Genomic DNA, 16,255 nt, shown 5'->3' with positions numbered 1-16,255 from the left:
AAATAAATCTATTTTGTATTTCCCTGACTACGAGTAAAGTTGAGCATCTTCTGGGTTTTTTTGTATGTTTGTTTGTTTTGTTTTTTGACGTTTGTATTTCATCTTTAATAAATTGCCTGTTCTTATTCTTTGCCCAGTATTTTTCCTGCTGTGTTGTTTATCATTTTGTTATTAATTTATATGAGTTCTTTTTACACTAATAGTATTAGCCTTTTGTCTACAGTGGTTTTTCTTCCATTTGATTTAGTTTATGGTGTCTTTTGGTGTATAAAGATCTCACAAAATGGTACCAAGGACCCACTACCATTATAAGGTGAATTTAGTGCTGTGGGAGGTGGGGAAAGCAGTTCACAGAAAATATGATGCTGGACAGAAAACCTAATGGATGCCTACTATATGAAATTTTATAAAGATGTGGCCTTTCCAGCAAAGAACTGCAAGGAAATGACAGGAGGCACTAGATGTGGGTGTTGTTAGTTACCTGAGTCATGGTTTACTTGTCACCATTCACTCATTAGTTCCTCCAGTCATCTATTTATTCATTCAACAAACGTTTATTAAGCAGCTGTAATGTACCAAGCACTGCATTATAACAGAATACAAAAATAACTAAGATGTGAGTCCTACTTTTGAGAGGCTCATGCTGTATTTGAGGAGGTAGAAATGTTAAATTAACAATAGTAGCAAAAAGATGAGTAACACACTAGAAAGATGATGGTGCCTCAGGCTAGGAAGCTGTAGACAAAAGAAGTGAATGAATTTGGGTTAAGTTTTAAAGGTAAAACTGAAAGAACTTATTGATGATTGGATATAGGTATCAGGGAAAGAGGAATCAAAGATGATTCTAGGTTTTGAATCTGAGTAACTGTGAATATCCAGAAGAGGCTTTTACTGAGCTGGAGGAGACTGAGTAGACAGAGGTTTGAGGGAGTAAAGTCCTATTTTTTTTTTTTTTGGCCACACCATGCAACTTGCAATATCGGATCGAACCCGGCCCCAGCAGTGAAAGCGCCGAGTCCTAACCACTGGATCAGCAGGGAATCCCCATATGTTAAGTTTGAGATGTCTACTAGACATCCCAGTGAATTTTCAAGTGTATATTTAATATGTGAGCCTGGGAGCTCAGGGAGACAGGTGAGACTGGATTATAAATTAGGTGGTCAATAGTAGTATTTAAAGCTATTAGACTGGATGGGATCACTTAGGGCAGACTGTGGATGGAGTAGAAAAGAACCAAAGAGAACGGATGGACACCAAGGGGGGAAAGTGGCAGGGGTGGGGGTGGAGGGGGTGGTGGGATGAATTGGGAGATTGGGATTGACATGTATACACTAATATGTGTAAAATGGATAACTAATAAGAACCTGCTGTATAAAAAAATAAATAAAATTCAAAAATTCAAAAAAAAAAAGAAAAGAGCCAAAGAAAGAACCAATCTTTAGAAATTAGATAGAGGAAGAGGAGGATCCCACCAAGATGACTGAGGGGTGGCCAAGGAAGCAAGAAGAAAACTAGGAGAAAGAAGTGTCCTAGAAGCTGAGAAAAGAAATTACTTCAGCAACTAAAGATTCTGCATGCCCCAACTAAAAAAGATCCCGCATGTACCACAATGTTCATTGCAGCATTATTTACAATAGCCAGGATATGGAAGCAACCTAGGTGTCCATCGACAGATGAATGGATAAAGAAGATGTGGCACATATATACAATGGAATATTACTCAGCCATAAAAAGAAACGAAATTGAGTTCTTTGTAGTGAGGTGGATGGACCTAGAGTCTGTCATACAGAGTGAAGTAAGTTAGAAAGAAAAAAACAAATACCGTATGCTAACACATATATATGGAATCTAAAAAAAAAAATGGTTCTGACGAAACTAGGGGCAGGACAGGAATAAAGACACAGACATAGAGAATGGACTTGAGGACACAGGGAGGGGGAAGGGTAAGCTGGGACAAAGTGAGAGAGTAGCACTGACATATATACACTACCAAATGTAAAATAGATAGCTAGTGGGAAGCAGCCGCATAGCATAGGGAGATCAACTCGGTGCTTTGTGACCACCTAGAGGGGTGGGATAGGGAGGGTGAGAGGGAGATGCAAGAGGGAGGGGATATGGGGATATATGTATGCATATAGCTGATCCACTTTGTTATACAGCAGAAACTAACACAACATTGTAAAGCAATTATACTCCAATAAAGATGTCAAAAAAAAAAAAACCTATACACAGCAAAAGCAAAAAAATAAAAAATAAATAAAGATCCCACATGCCACAAGGAAGACCCCGCACGTGGTAATGAAGATCCCGCGTGCTGCAACTAAGACCCGGCATAGCCAAATTAAAAATAAATAAATAAATTTAAAAATAAATAGATAAATAGAAATTACTTCAAGCAGGGAGTAGTCAACAGTGTTGAATACTGTTGAGAGGCTAAGATGAAGGTAGAGATGGAGGTTATAATGCCCTGAAGAAGGCAGTTTCAGTAGAATGGTGGGGACAAAACCTAGGTTTGCACGGATTGAAGAGAGAATAAAGTTGAGAAAGTAGAGACAGCAAATATAGACAAACCCTTTGAGTGGTTCTGTAAAGAATTAGGATGATAGTTGGGAGGGGAGGTAGGTCAGGGAAAACTTTAAAAATTTTTTTTTAATAGAAGCAAATTCTGAATAGGTTACATTACATGGTACAAAATTGTAAAGGTACAAAAGGGTATATAGTGAAAAGTCTCACTCCCACACCTTTCCCCCAGTCACAGTGTTTTCCTCCTTCATTCCAATGTTTCCAGTCTCTTAAGAATCCTTCTGGAAATAATCTGTGTATGTACAAGCAAATATATGTATATTCTTCCACTTTCCCTCCTTTTAAACAGATACACAAATGGTAGCTCATTGTACACACTGTTTCTGCCCCCTACTTTTCTACTATCAACATATTTTGGAGATTGTTCCGTATAGGTATACAAAAAGGTCTTCCAGTTTATTGATGGTTGCATTGTGTTGTTATACCATAATTTATTTATTCAACCCCCTAGTGATTCCTGTTGATGAATATTAGGTTGTTTTCAATCTTTTGCTATTACAAACAAAGCTGCAATGAATAATTTTATACATAAGTCTTTTCACATGTGTGGCAACATATCTGTAGGGTAAAATTATTAATTGTTGAGTCAAAGAGTAAGTACATTTGTGAGTTTGATAGATATGGTTCCAGAATGCGTCAATATAATTTGTACCAATATCTCTCCCACCAGCAATGATGAGAAGACCTGTTTCCCCATATCATGTTATTAATTTTTTTTTTATGTTTGCCAATCTAGTAAGTGAAAAATGGTTTCTTGGTGTTCTTTGGAGGCTGTGTTGGGTCTTCATTGCTGCGCGCGGGCTTTCTCTAGTTGCGGTGAGCGGGGGCTACTCTTCGTTGAAGTGAACAGGCTTCTCATTGCGGTGGCTTCTCTTGTTGCAGAGCACAGGCTCTAGGCACGCGGGCTTCAGTAGTTGTGGCTCGTGGGCTCTAGAGCGCAGGCTCAGTAGTTGTGGCGCACGGGCTTAGTTGCTCTGTGGCATGTGGGATCTTCCTGGACCAGGGCTTGAACCCGTGTCCTGGTTCTTAACCACTGCGCCACCAGGGAAGTCCCCCTCTTGGTGTATTTTAAATTTTCATTTATTTCTTTTACTTCCAGTGAGGTTGAATATATTCTCAAAAGTTTAAAAGCTATTTGTATTTCTTTTTCTTTGAATTGTCTCTTCTTAACTTTTGTTCCTCTTTCTAATGGGTTATTGGTCTTTTTCTTATTGATTTGTAGGAGCTTTTAATATATCAAGCACATTAGGCTTCACTTTGTGATATGAATTGCAAATATGTCTTTTCACTTTATGTTGATTTTTCTCTGCAGAAATTTTTAAATTTTTACATAGTTGAATTTTTCTGAGTTTTGTGTCATACTTTGAAAACCGTCCCCACTCCAAAAGTTTTTTTTTTATTTCCCAGGAGAGTTTTTAAAGTATGGGGTAGGAGATACTAGAGCATGTTTGCATGTTTTCAATAGAAAGGGAGGAATTGATGATGCAGGAGCTATTAAGGAAAATTTTAGGAGCAAAGTCTATGACTAGGCTAGAGGGAATGGGATACAAAGCTTAAATGGGATAATTGGCCTTTAATAAGAACTGGGACACTCCTCCCTTTGTCGTGGGAGAGAAAACAGAGAATATATGTGCTGATGCAGATAGGTTGGTGGATTTGTGGTGAGAGGGTGAAAAAGTCTTATCTGGTTGCCTATATTTTCCAGTGGCATAAAGGCAAACTTATTAGCTGAGTGCAGGGCAGAAAGGGGTGTTAAGGTTTGAGGACAGATGAAGATATAGAAGGTTTAGAGGCCTTGTTGGATTAGATGTTCTAGCTTATGTTCGTTTTCCCCACCTTGGAACAAAAGATAATTTATTTATTATTTAAAATTCTTATTGATATAATGATTCAATCTGATGAATGACTTTGTTTCCCTTTGAAAACTCCTTTATCCTTAGAAAATACTTCATATAATTATATTAGTAAAATTAACTTGGTATCAGTGTGCTTTGCACGGGTTCCTAGTGGGGTAAGATTCTCTTCAAGAGGTGTTTGGGCTCACTCTTTGGACAACAACTGAAAACTCTCCACAAATAATTCATTTTCTATACTTAGCACACAGCTGCTAAAAGCTTAACACCTTGGGCTTGAGTTATTTGCCTTCTCTTTGTTCACCTGGCACATCCCTAAAGAGATAATTTGATTGGGTTGATTTGCCATTACTCAGTATTGAGTGCTGCTTTTGTTTGTTTGTTTTTAATATTTATTTATTTATTTGGCTGCATTGGGTCTTAGTTGTGGCATGCGGGATATTTCGTTGTGGCGTCTGGGCTTCTCTCTAGTTGTGGCAACGGGCTCTGTAGTTGTGGCTTGGGGGCTTAATTGCCCTGAGGCACGTGGGATCTTAGTTCCCCTACCAGGGATCGAGCCCGCGCCCCCTGCATTGGAAGGCGGATTCTTAACCACTGGACCACCAGGGAAGTCCCAAGTGCTGCTTTTGAACTAAGCTACTAAGCTTCTAAGCTACTGCTACTGCCTCAGTAGCAGTTGACTAGCCTGTATGTAGTTGCCTTTGGCTTGTGTCTTAGCCACTGGTTAATCAGCTGTGATAGTAGGGTTTATTTCATTCAAAACAGGTTGTTTGAGTCCTACAACTGAGCAGGAAAGAACAGTTTGGATCACTTTGCCTAGAAGGGGTCCATGTACCTGGCAAGCCCAGATGGCTGCATGGACTCCTTCAGCCCTTAACAATAAATTGTTCAGATCCTTTGTCTCAGTAATTAATTCTGCTTCTGGGAATCTAACCTAAGGAAATAACCCTTAGGTTATCTGCAGTATAGCAGAGTGCTTAAGAACACACAGTCTTTGGAGTCAGATACACTTAGAATTGGATCCCAAATGGTGATGCTAAGTATCTACTAGAGTTTTATTTCTCTGTTCCTGAAGTCATCACTATGCAATTAAAAAAAAAAAAAAAAACCACCACATCTTCATGGGGATGTAATTCACATACCGTAAAATTTGCTCATTTAAAGTGTACAATTTAATGATTTTAACATATTCACAGAGTTGTGCAACAACAATCAATTTTGGAATATCTTCATAATTTCAAAAAGAACCCCCCATCCATTAATCACTCCTATCCTATAAAACCCTACACAAACACTAATCTTTTTGTCTTTATGGATTTGCCTATTCTGGACTTTTCATATAAAGGAATTATACTACACGATTTTTTTAAACTGGATCCTCGCATTTAGCACAATGTTTTGAAGTTCATCCAAGTTGTAGCATGTATCAGTGCTTGAGTCCTTTTGATTGCTCAATAAGAATTCCATTGTTTGAATATACCACTTTCATTGATCTCATCAGTTGATGAACATTTGGATTGTTTCCACTTTTTGGCTATTATGAATAATGCTGCTGTGAACATTCATGTACATCTTTTTGCATACGAGTTTTTGTGTGGACATATATTTTTATTTCTCTTGGATATATATCTGGAAGTGGAATTGCTAGGTCATAGAGTAATCCTATGTTTAACTTTTTGAGGAACTGCCAAACTGTTTTCCAAAATGCTGGACCATTTTATATTCCTACCTGCAACATATGAGAGTTCCAATTTCTCTGAAACCTCCCCAACATTATCTGTCTTTTTTATTATAGGCATCCTAGTGGGTATGAAGTGGTACCTCATTGTGGTTTTGATTTGCAATTCTCTAATGGCTAATGATACTGAACTCCTTTTCGTGTCCTTATTGACCATTTACATATCTTCCTGGGAGAAATGTTTATTCAAGTCCTTTGTCCATTTGAAAAAAATGGGTCATTTGGTTTTATATTGTTGAGTTACAAAATTTTAAAAATATATATTCTGGATACAAGTCTCTTATTAGACTTGTAAAAATTTTTCTCCCATATGGTAGGTTGTCTTTTCATTTTCTTGATGGTATCATTCATAGCAAAAGATTTTTAATTGTGATATAGTCCAATTTATCTATTATTTTCTTTTGTTGCTTGTCTACTCAATGTTTTGAATTCCTCTCCTCTCAGTCTCTCTCTTTTTTTTTTTTTTGGCCGCACCATGCAGCATGTGGGATCTTAGTTCCCTGACCAGGGATCGAACATGTGCCCCCTGCATTGGGAGCGTGGAGTCTTAACCACTGGGCCAAACAGGGCAGTCCCTCTCTCAGTCTCTCTTGAACCTACTCCAGCCGGGCTTTTGCCCTTACCACGCCACCAAAATTGCTCTTGGTATGGTCACCTGTGACCTCCATGTTGTTAATCCAACGGTCAAGACTCAGCCTTCATTCTTATTTGACAGAGCTCTTACCTCCTCCTTCTTGAAATACTATGCTTTATCCACTAGGCTTCCAGGACACTACACTCTCTTAGTTTTCTCCTAACTCACTCACTGGTTGCTCCTTTCAGTCTAAGATTCAGCCCTTGGCTTTGTTTTCCTTCTCTACTTTTACTCTAGTGGTGATTTCATCCAGCCTGAGGGCTTCAAATATCATCTATATGCTGACAACTCCCTAGGTTGTATCTCTGGCCCAAACTCTCTGCCTAAAACATTCTTCCCCCAGATATATGTATTACTAATGACCTGCTATGGACTGAATTGTTTTGTTCCCACGCTCCCCCCCCCATTTATATGTTGAAGCTCTAACCCCCAATATAACTATTTGGAGATAGGGCCTTATTGAAGGTAATTAAGGTTGAATGAGATCATGAAGGTAGGACCTGATCTAACAGGATTAATGTCTATGTGAGAAGAGATACCTGAGAGCTCTCTCCTTCCCTCTACCCACCTCCTTCTCTCTCTCCTTCTTTGTCTCCATGTGCACACAGAACAAGAAGGCTACCTCTGGAAGCCAGGAAGAGCTCTCCTCAGAACCGGACCATGCTGACTACCTGATCTCTGATTTCCAGCCTCCAGAACTCTGAGAAAATGAATGTCTATTGTTTAAGCCACCCAGCCTATGGGATTTTGTTAGGCAGCCGGAATTGACTATCACACTCCACATTCAGGTTTTTGCTCAGATGTTCCCTTCTCACTGAGGTATTTCCTCTCTATCCTATTTAACGTTGCAATCCTGCCTAACCCTGGCATTCTCTTTCCCCCTTTCCTGCTTTATTTTTCTCCAGTAAATCATCTGGCGTATTATACCTATATTTTAATTATTTTTTACTGTCTAGCTCCCATCACTAAAATGTAAGTTTTTAAGGGTAGAGACTTTTGTCCACTTTGTTCACCTCTGTTTCCCTAATACGTAGAATACTGCCAGGCAAATCATAGGCTTTTAAAAAATATATGAATGAACGATTGCCATTGTAGTTTGAGAATATATAATGAAATTAGATATATTAAATTGGGATATTATCAACTTGGCTACTTCTGTGAAAGTTAGAATTTAGGCCTTCATGGTTGCTACCTCTCAGGAACTGTTAATTAACAGCTTTGTCAGCTTTATCAGCTAACAAAATTCCTTCCCTCATGACCATTGCAACGAAAGACTCTTGGTGAGCAAGCCATAATTGGAGCTGAGGTGGTCTTTATATCAACACCGTGTAAACATAGCCCAGTGCTAGTGCTTTTATGTTTCATTAAACACCATGTGTACATTGGTGGCTCCTCTGACTTTGCTGAGAGATCCTCTTCAAAGTTGTGTGATCCATTGCTGGCATTACTATGGCCTCTTCTTTTTGGCTAAATACAATATGATCTAAACGAAAATGTTTGAATATGGGAGTACCAGCTTAAATGTTATCTTTGCTTTTTTTTTTTTTAACCAAGATCTGTGTTTCATGCTGGTCATTATACTTTGGCAATATAAGATAGATTTGTTTTTGTTATTGCTTTATGGCAATTCTTTGTACATGGGATGAGAAGGTCATCAATAGTAAGAAAGACCACTAGTGAAAAACATGACCTCATTTTTTTTTTAAATTATTATTTATTTATTTATTTATTTTTTGGCTGTGTTGGGTTTTCATTTCTGTGCGAGGGCTTCCTCTAGCTGCAGCAAGCGGGGGCCACTCTTCATCGCGGTGCGCGGGCCTCTCACTATCATGGCCTCTCTTGTTGCGGAGCACAGGCTCCAGACGCGCAGGCTCAGTAGTTGTGACTCACGGGCCTAGTTGCTCCGCGACATGTGGGATCTTCCCAGACCAGGGCTCGAACCCGTGTCTCCTGCATTAGCAGGCAGATTCTCAACCACTTTGCCACCAGGGAAGCCCCGACCTCATTATTTTGATGAGAACTCTACATGGATACATTAGTATGAATAAGTTATATTAGTAGTCATTGCAATAGGAACTGTAAGTAACAGAAGAAAATTAACTGTTTCAACTCTCAGTCATCCCTAAATCAACTGATACTCTTGCTAGTTTTAATTAGTGAGTATACTTATTGTATAATTTGTATAAGCAGCTTTGGTTGCAGTCAGGACAGATCATGTTTGATATGTTCTAGTATAACATGATACTTTATTTTTCTTTCTTTCTTTCTTTCTTAATATTTATTTGGCTGTGCTGGGTCTTAGTTGTGGTGTGCGGGATCTTTGTTGCGGCATGTGGAATCTTTAGTTGCGGCTTGTGAACTCTTAGTTGTGGCATGTGGGATCTAGTTCCCTGACCAGAGATCGAACCCAGGCCCCCTGTGTTGGGAGCACAGAGTCTTAGCTACTGGACCACCAGGGAAGTCCCTAACATGATACGTTAGATGTACATTTTTTTTTTTAACTTTTCTTAATGGCTTTCTTTTTTTTTTTTTAATTAATTAATTTATTTTATTTATTTATTTGGCTGCATTGGGTCTTCATTGCTGTGCGTGGGCTTTCTCTAGTTGCGGCGAGCAGGGGCTGCTCTTCGTTGTGGTGCCCGGGCTTCTCATTGCCGTGGCTTCTCTTGTTGCGGAGCACGGGCTCTAGGCGCACGGGCTTCAGTAGTTGTGGCGTGCGGGCTCAGTAGTTGGCGCTCGCGGGCTCTAGAGCGCAAGCTCAGTAGTTGTGGCGCACGGGCTTAGTTCCTCCGCAGCATGTGGGATCTTCCCGGACCAGGGCTCGAACCCGTGTCCCTTGCAGTGGCAGGCGGATTCTTAACCACTGCACCACCAGGGAAGTCCTAGATGTACTTTTTCCACTGAGAATGACTTTAACAGTTCTACTGTAAATTTCCACAGCAACATAAAATAAAAATTAGTTTAAAAAGTGTCTGCTGACTTGTTGACACCGTAATAATGGTATTTGCACCCATAGCTGTTTATGAGTATTACTGTAAATACTATACAGTTTCAAGGCATTTTGCTCTGGGCTTTACTATTCCATGTATCATGAATCATCCAACTCCCCGGTTATCGCTTGGACTTTCTAGTATTTTGAATGGCAATCTCTCTCGAGGGAGGCCTTCTAATTGCAGAATCTGTGCCTAGTATCCTTGGATTTGCTGGTTCAGCATGAACATGAATTGATTAGTCTATGGATCCACATGTCTTATGGAATGTGTATTTCCTGTGTTCGCCATCTGCCAAATTGGAGCAGCATTTGGACCAGAAGATGTTACTATCCTTCCTCTGATTTACTGTCTCTCTGAATAGAACCTCTTACTTAAATTTGGTTTGGTCAAGGGGCATTATTAGAAGACTTTTTTTTTCTAATAAGGCTTTTGAAAAAATTCAGTATAAGTGATGATTCCACAACAAAGCAAAGAATCCCCAAAACTGCAATATTGAGTGAGATGGCATACCTTCAAATCTTGAATAGTATCATGGGAAGTCCATCTTTAGTCATCCCACAGATTGATCACTTCTCTTTTTTTTTTTTAATTTTTTAAAAATGTATTTATTTTATTATTTATTTATTTTTGGCAGTGTTGGGTTTTTGTTGCTGTGTGCGGGCTTTCTCCAGTTGCGGCGAGCGGGGGCTAATCTTCGTTGCGATGCACAGGCTTCTCATTGCGGTGGCTTCTCTCATTGTGAAGCACGGGCTCTAGGTGCGCGGACTTCAGTAGTTGTAGCGCATGGGCTCAGTAGTTGTGACTTGCTGGCTCTAGAGCGCAGGCTCAGTAGTTGTGGCGCACGGGCTTAGTTGCTCTGCGGCATGTGGGGTCTTCCCGGACCAGGGCTCGAACCCGTGTCCCCAGCATTGGCAGGCGAATTCTTAACCACTGCACCACCAAGGAAGTCCCCGTTTGCTTCTCTTAATTTATCACTCAGTAGCATTTATTGAACACCCTTGTGGCGGGCACTTGCAAATGCTGAAATACAAAGGCAATAAGCTAAGGTCCTTGCCCTCATGGAGCTCACAGACTGCCAACTATTACTATGTGTGATAATGCTACAATAGAGGCACATAAATGTTTTAATATTATGTGAAAAATGATTTTGGGAAAGACCACTATAATATATTTAGGGATACAAAATGTTGGGAACAAATCATTCTTGGGTTTAGGATTCCTTATTTTGTTTGTTATTAGATATTTACTAAAACATATTTTAATGCCTTCTGTATGCTGGGAGTGGTGCTTGATGAAAAATTACATGTGGTCTCTGCCCCAATGAAGGAGATAGACAGACATTTTAAAATGTAGAATTCGATCTTTTCAAAGCTAAGAAGAGAAGTTCAAGGTGTCCTGCAAAACTACAAGGAATTTAGATAGAAGGAAAGCCACTAACGGAACTTCCCTGGCGGTCCAGTGGCTAAGACTTAGTGCTCGCAATGCAGGGGGCCCAGGTTTGGTACCTGGTTAGGGAACTAGATCCCACATGCCGAAACTAAAGATCCCGCATGCTGCAACTAAGACCTGGCACATCCAAATAAATAAATAAATAAATAAATATTTTTTTTAAAAAAGAAGGAAAGCCACCAAGCATATTGTATGTTATCTATTGCTATATAACAAATAATTTCCAAAATTAGAAGCTTCAGACAACAATAAACATTTATTATTCCATATAGTTTCTACGGGTCAGGAGTTCAGGAATGTCTAAATGTTGTGGTTCTGAGACTTTCATGAGTTTTGTAGTCAAAGTGTCGGTCGGGACTGCAGTCATCTGAGACTTAACTGAGGCAGAAAAAGCCAATTCCAAGATGGCTTATTCACCTGGCTGTTGGCAGGAGGCCTCAGTTCTTTGTCTCATGGACTACTTTATAGGGTTGCTTGTCTTCAAGACATAGCCACTAGTTTCCTCTAAAGAGAGTGATCCGAGAGAGTAATGCAGAAGCCACAAGTCTTTTATGCCTCAGAAATCGTATACCTGGGATTTCCCTGGTGGTCCAATGGTTAAGACTCTGCACTCTCAATGCAGGGGGCCAGGGTTTGATCCCTGGTCAGGGAACTAGATCCCACATGCTGCAACTAAGAGTTCACAAGCCACAACTGAAGATTCCTCATGCGCAACGAAGATCCCACACGTGGCAGTGAAGATCCCCCACACCACAACTAAGACCCAGTGCAGCCAAATAAGTAAATTAATTAATTAATTAATATTTTTTTAAAAAGAACTCATATATCTTTATTTCCACACTACCCTACTGGTTCCAGAGGTCATCCCTATCAGCATGAGGGGGGCACGAATACCAGGAGGTAAGGACCATTGAAGGCCATCTTGGAGGCTGACTACCACATGTATGAATCTTCAAATGCAAGCTTGCTGAAATCAGACTTTTCAGAAGAACCCAATGTAGTAAAAAAACCCACCCAAGGATGGAGTTGGCCAGAGAATCATGGAATGGCATAGCCAACTGGGTAGAAGCAGTTTGAGCAGAAACTCTAATACAGTAGACATAGATATATATTGATAGATAACTAATTATAGCATAAAACTAACCTAAAGCAGAAACAGAAAATGGAAGAAAGACCATGAATTAATTGAGGCACACTAGAATTGGTGTTTGTCACAATTAAAGGGAAAAAAGGAAGAAAAACTAAAGAATTAAAGACTTTAAAAGTTGCTGTAAATATTAAATAAGAACTCAGAAAAGCACAGTTCTCATTGTCATTCATTCATTATGGACTATGCCACTGACCGACTGACAAAGCTTGTAAATGGCTCCTACGATTCAAATCATCTCTTAGTATCATCACAGAAGATTTTGTCCCCTTTAAGCAAGGTTGACCCCTCTACATATCTTTCAATAACAATTGTTTTAGGAAATCGCCTAAGATTTCCTCTTATTGAACTACGCTTGTACTTGTTCTCACCAAAGTCTCAACGCTGTACTATATCAGTTCAACATTTGCCTTTGCACTCTGGATGGGGTGTTCATATCCCTAACTGCCTAATATTTGGCCATTTGGTTTTTATCAAGTGGCTTTTTAAAATTTATTTACTTATTTATTTATTTAGGCTGCAGCACCAGGGATCTCAGTTGCGGCTCTCCGACTCTTAGTTGCGTGGCATGCATGCAGGATCTAGTTCCCCGACTAGGGTTCAAACCCGGCCCCCCTGCATTGGGAGCCCAGAGTCTTACCCAGTGGACCACCAGTGAAGTCCCCCATCAGGTGGCTTTAGATCTGCTCTTATGGAACCCAACCTTGGCCTTTAAACAAGTTGGCCTTTGGACCCAGCTGGGCTAGTCCAGGTCTCCTGACCCCTCCCTCAGAGGGAGATTCTAGCAACTGGGAAGAACCACTTCCACTTTATCTTCTAATGATAACTGATGATTACAAACACAGCTGGTTGGTTACATTTATTACCAGTAGGTCCATGGTCAAGTTGGCCTCAATTACCCTGCTGAATACATGCTGAATACTCTATTATTACCTCTTAGCAACAGTATAAGGAATACAACCTGACTTAATAGAAAGGATGCAGAATTTGAGAGTAGCTTTCTAGATCTGGGAACCAGAGAGAGGGAGGTGAGTGGAGGTGGAGAGATGGGCACCCCTAGTCCTTAACCCTCCTTATTTACCCAGGGGCACCCAGATTCCCTATCTCTCCTTTCCCTCAATACACAGGACTTGAAGGGTCCCTTACCCACTCCAGTCTGACCTCCACCATTCCAGAGCAAGCTGGACCAGATGTGCATGTGACTGAGTTTTGACCATGCAATTGAGGTGAAATCCTAAGAGAGGTCAAAGCAAAAATATGAAAGGAACCCAAGTCTCTGATTGACCAGGTGCAGCAGAGCTACCTGCTGCTCAGCATCTTCCACACTGTTATTTGAGAAATAAACTTCTGTTTTCTCATTTTAAAAAAGAAAAAAAGAGTACAGACTCCTTTTTTTTTTTGAATTTTTAAATTTTATTTTATTTATTTTTTTATACAGGAGGTTCTTATTAGTCAGAATACAGACTCTTGATTAAGGGTTGGATTTGAATATCAGCTCTTAAACTTAACACTCCTGTGACCCAGTTAAGTTCCTTTAATATCTATTAGCTTCAGTTTTCCATAGGTGTAAAGTAAGATTGTTATATATTTCACAGCACTGTTCAAGGTATAGGAAAGAAAATATGTACACCTGGCGTATAGTGGACACTCAATTTTATTTTTATTTATTTATTTATTTTTTAATTTAAAACTTTTTTTTTTAATTTATTTTTGGCTGCATTGGGTCTTCGTTGCTGCACGCGGGCTTTCTCTAGTTGCATTGAGCGGGGGCTACTCTTCGTTGTGGTGCGTGGGCTTCTCATTGCGGTGGCTTCTCTTGTTGCGGAGTACGGGCTCTAGACACGTAGGCTTCAGTAGTTGTGGCTCGTGGGCTCTAGAACGCAGGCTCAGTAGTTGTGGCACACGGGCTTAGTTGCTCCGCGGCATGTGGGATCTTCCTGGACCAGGGCTCGAACTCATGTCCCCTGCATTGGCAGGCGGATTCTCAACCAGTGCTCCACCAGGCAAGTCCCTAGTATATTTTGATATTTCCCAAAATGCATTACTTTGCACTCTATTTCTTAATGCTAACAATGACCAAGAAAATAAGAAGAGTTTAAAGTATATTTGCTATGTTTCAAGAAGGCAGGGATCTATTTTATTTAAAATACTTTTTTTGGGGGGGGGGACCGCGCTGCGCGGCATGTGGACTCCTATTTCCCTGACCAGGGATCAAACCCATGTTCCCTGCATTGGAAGCGTGGAGTCTTAACCATTGGACCACTAGGGAAGTCCCTAAAATAATATTTCATTAAAGGCAGATTTTTAAACATCTTATACTTAAGGGGATTAGTTTAAATTAATTAGAAAACTAATTCAGAATTTTCACGTCCTTCAAAAATGTTAGATAAATGAAGATTTTCTAAATTGTAATAGCAAAGTCAGAATAAATACACACCTGTTTATGTTGACAAGTCTTCTAAATGTGTCTTTAGATCTGGTTGGTTGCTTTGACCCTCAAGCAAGAGAGAATAAATAATGCATTCCTCTACAAGCTGACTAATGGTAAAAGTGTAACAAGTTCCCATTGGTATGTCCAGCCCTGTGGAAGAGAAAAAGAGTAGAAAATAGGAAAGGTATGTAACACCTTGTTCTGAGTTCCCAAGGATTAAAGGATGATCATATGAACAAACCCACAGTGTAAATTATTTATACTGTTGAATAATATGAAATTATATAAATGAACAAAGATTATATATAAGAACAATTTCTAAGCAATTCCTAATACATATAAGCTATTGTTTAAGAATTCAATAATATCTTGAAGTCCATTAATGCTATTGTTCTCACCTTTTGAGATACCTCTGTGGCTCTTAGGGGGTTGTTTGTTATTCAAGGGTCAAAGTAAGTTGAAAGCAGAAGGTTCTGCAAGACTACCAGCCAGGAACACATGAATCTATCTGCTTTTCTTCCTTACTGTCCAAGACAGCAGGGTCTTTCTTGCCTGATTCACTCAGGAAGAGCAGGACTCTTCAAGACACACTGAGAGAATCAGCCAAGCACATGACAGGTTGGTTAGGGCTGCAGTCTACCATTATATATCTTCCCTCCCATCCCCTCCAGGGCAAAACCCCACGAGAGCTGAACCTTGTCTGTCTTATGTACAGCGTACAGCACAGGGCTGGCATGTAGTAGTATCCAACCATTTCCTAAATGAACATGATAGAGTGGCAATGAGAACTTGAGGTAACTGGAGCCTTAATTTGGAAAGCATTTCCCAGGCATAACGGCATGACCTGGGGATATATAAGCTACTCAAGGAGTACAGTGCAGTGTACAACAGTCTGTAATGGAACTATATGCCCCCAAATGAACTCAGACAAGGTCCCAAATCCAGGCACAGGCATCTAGGGAAAATGTTTTTGTTACCATGCTAGTTTTTCTTTGGGACTGATAATTTATGTTTCATAACAGAAATTTGGCTTTGGGCAGCTTCATTTATTAAAGAAGAACATCATGATTTTGGAGAACGGAAAACCGTTTTCCTTGTTTTGCTGTTCAGTAGGGCAGAATGTTTAGACCGACTCTCTTTTTTATAGAAGTAACTTAGCATACCCAAATGTCTAAGTACACAACTGTTATGCTGCTGGAGGTGGCAAGAGAAAACAATCCAGGTAGAAATGAACAGGAAAAGATGTTTAGGTTCCCTGTTCTGTGAAGAGTAACGTAGGGAAATGAAAGTGAACTGAGGAGAGGAAGAGAAATGGGAGCTGAAGAAACAGCCAAGAATCAGGAAGAGAGATTGCAAAACATGCCCCCTTTAGCCCCAAGTGCATTTGCATTTGCCTCTTTCTCTGCCTTTTGGTTGTTTGGAGGTGC

At 39.9% G+C, this 16,255-nt stretch overlaps 1 long non-coding RNA gene across 1 annotated transcript; it reads right to left on the bottom strand.

Moving 5' to 3' along the window:
• Positions 1–8,332: 8,332 nt before the first annotated feature.
• On the bottom strand, positions 8,333–12,895 carry LOC309608852. Its single transcript, XR_014233112.1, has 2 exons — positions 8,810–12,895; positions 8,333–8,498 (listed from the first exon to the last, which is right to left on the bottom strand). It is a non-coding gene; the product is annotated as an uncharacterized lncRNA (long non-coding RNA).
• Between the last annotated feature and the right edge of the window lie 3,360 nt (positions 12,896–16,255).

The sequence above is a fragment of the Balaenoptera borealis genome (genome assembly GCF_965194805.1).
Source record: "Balaenoptera borealis genome assembly, chromosome: 1".
NCBI lineage: Eukaryota > Metazoa > Chordata > Mammalia > Artiodactyla > Balaenopteridae > Balaenoptera > Balaenoptera borealis.
This window is presented reverse-complemented; position numbering and strand designations above follow the sequence as displayed.